Source organism: Pseudophryne corroboree, unplaced genomic scaffold (genome assembly GCF_028390025.1).
Source record: "Pseudophryne corroboree isolate aPseCor3 unplaced genomic scaffold, aPseCor3.hap2 scaffold_1270, whole genome shotgun sequence".
NCBI lineage: Eukaryota > Metazoa > Chordata > Amphibia > Anura > Myobatrachidae > Pseudophryne > Pseudophryne corroboree.
The window spans coordinates 78,448-81,399 of record NW_026967895.1 but is presented as its reverse complement, the minus strand read 5'-3'; the positions used below and the strand labels follow the sequence as shown (position 1 = coordinate 81,399).

Genomic DNA, 2,952 nt, shown 5'->3' with positions numbered 1-2,952 from the left:
TTGATTTTATAAAAACAGCGAGGAAGCACAATTTAGCAGTGGTTTGCAGAGATAAAAAATATGCTGGCAGAAAAATCCAATTGAGTGATTAAACAGCTCTTCATTTTCTGGCTTTATTTTTATGCTAACAAATTTGTTCTCTGAAAAGTGTCCACAAAGCCAAGTCTCTGATTAACACCTTTGTAAGGATAGTTTTTCACCTATTACTAAATTAAACTTGCTTCATTGGAAAGGCAGCAAGATGCATCCTCATTTCAATGTCTACTGAAATAATACAAGTTGACACCAGGAAACATTAACGCCACTGCATCCTTGCTGCTTTCTCATGTGGAAGTCTGTTTAATGCGAAAACAAGGTGATATCTAATTATCACACAGGTAAGGAATTAAGAAAATCTTTATTTAAGGGTGAAGATGTTTCTCACAAAATCGTTGCCCCAATGCATCATTGAAATTCAAGCTGGAAAGATGATTTTAATATATCACTTGTACATTTTGTATTGCTCTTCTGGTGACAATGTAGTTTGTTTTTGTCAATTACCATTTTAATAATAGGGTAAAGAAAATGAAGTGGATTTTTGAAAGAAAACAATACTGTCAATATACTATTAAAACAAATTAAAATGGTAAAAGTTATTGTACTTTAAGTAAAAATAAAAGAGCCAAAATATCAATCCCAGTTTTGGATTACTTTAATTAACAAAAAAAAAAGCATATAGCAGAGGATAGTTTCAATCTGCCTACCTCTGGGTTATGAACCCAGCATGCTTCCATTGCTGTACTTTGCTGCACATGTAAGTGCAAGAGATCCTGAAGCACTCACTCATCATGGGAAAGTACCAATGTGTTTCTTCGTTGGTTGATGGAAGAAACATCTTACAAAAACTCTCCAGATTATTGACTTTTTAAAGTTTTTCTAGGAAACGTTTTAGATGAATGCTTATTAGCCTTTGTCAGTATGCACTTTCGCAAAGTGTCTCTGTGGCGCAATCAGTTAGTGTGTATGGCTATTAACCAAAAGGTTGGTGGTTCAATCCCACCCAGGGACGTAATTGACCTTGTTATCAGATTTTGGTGATATTTAAGTAGACAAGTCAAAATTTCAAACCCCCTCTTATTGTGTAGGGTACCTGGCCTTCTCTGATGTAATCAGAGTTAGATTTGATTCAGTGATTTTATAAAAACATCTAGGAAGCACAATTTAGCAGTGGGTTGCAGAGAAAAAGAAATATGCTTGCAAAAAAATTAAATTGCTTGATTTAACAGCTCTTAATTTTCTTGCTTTATTTTTATGCTAACAAATTTGTTCTCTGAAAAGTGTCCACAAAGCCAAGTCTCTGATTAACACCTTTGTAGGGATGGTTTTTCACCTATTACTAAATTAAACTTGCTTCATTGGAAAGGCAGCAAGATGCATCCTCATTTCAATGTCTACTGAAATAATACAGGTTGACACCAGGAAACATTAACGCCACTGCATCCTTGCTGCTTTCTCATGTGGAAGTCTGTTTAATGTGAAAACAAGGTGATATCTAATTAGCACACAGGTAAGGAATTACGAAAATCTTTATTTAAGGGTGAAGATGTTTCTCACAAAATTGTTGCCCCAATGCATCATTGAAATTCAAGCTGGAAAGATGATTTTAATATATCACTTGTACATTTTGTATTGCTCTTCTGGTGACAATGTAGTTTTTTTTGTCAATTACCATTTTAATAACAGGGTAAAGAAAATTAAGTGGATTTTTGAAAGAAAACTATACTGTCAATATACTATTAAAACAAATTAAAATGGTAAAAGTTATTGTACTTTAAGTAAAAATAAAAGAGCAAAAATATCAATCCCAGTTTTGATTACTTAAATTAACAAAAAAAATGCATATAGCAAAGGATAGTTTCAATCTGCCTACCTCTGGGTTATGGGTCCAGCATGCTTCCATTGCAGTACTCTGCTGCACATGTAAGTGCAAGAGATCCTGAAGCACTCACTCATCATGGGAAAGTACCAATGTGTTTATTCGTTAGTTGATGGAAGAAACATCTTACAAAAACTCTCCAGATTATTGATTTTTTAATGTTTTTCTAGGAAACGTTCTAGATGTATGCTTATTAGCCTTTGTCAGTAGGCACGTTTTGCAAAGTGTCTCTGTGGCGCAATCGGTTAGTGTGTTCGGCTATTAACCGAAAGGTTGGTGGTTCAATCCCACCCAGGGACCTAATTAAACTTGTGATCAGATTTTGGTGATATTTAAGTAGACAAGTCAAAATTTCAAACCCCCTCTTATGGTGTAGGGTACATGGCCTTCTCTGATGTAATCAGAGTTAGATTTGATTCAGTGATTTTATAAAAAAACAGCTAGGAAGCACAATTTAGCAGTGGGTTGCAGAGAAAAAAAATATGCTGGCAGAAAAATCCAATCGAGTGATTAAACAGCTCTTCATTTTCTGGCTTTATTTTTATGCTAACAAATTTGTTCTCTGAAAAGTGTCCACAAAGCCAAGTCTCTGATTAACACCTTTGTAAGGATGGTTTTTCACCTATTACTAAATTAAACTTGCTTCATTGGAAAGGCAGCAAGATGCATCCTCATTTCAATGTCTACTGAAATAATACAAGTTGACACCAGGAAACATTAACGCCACTGCATCCTTGCTGCTTTCTCATGTGGAAGTCTGTTTAATATGAAAACAAGGTGATATCTAATTAGCACACAGGTAAGGAATTAAGAAAATCTTTATTTAAGGGTGAAGATGTTTCTCACAAATTTGTTGACCCAATGCATCATTGAAATTCAAGCTGGAAAGATGATTTTAATATATCACTTGTACATTTTGTATTGCTCTTCTGGTGACAATGTAGTTTGTTTTTGTCAATTACCATTTTAATAATAGGGTAAAGAAAATGAAGTGGATTTTTGAAAGAAAACAATACTGTCAATATACTATTAAAACA

General features: G+C 34.0%; 1 non-coding gene across 1 annotated transcript; it reads left to right on the top strand.

Annotated features, from left to right (window-relative positions):
* Positions 1–2,141: 2,141 nt before the first annotated feature.
* Positions 2,142–2,215, top strand: TRNAN-AUU (transfer RNA asparagine (anticodon AUU)). Its single transcript has one exon. It is a non-coding gene; the product is annotated as a tRNA-Asn (tRNA).
* The last annotated feature ends 737 nt before the right edge of the window (positions 2,216–2,952 follow it).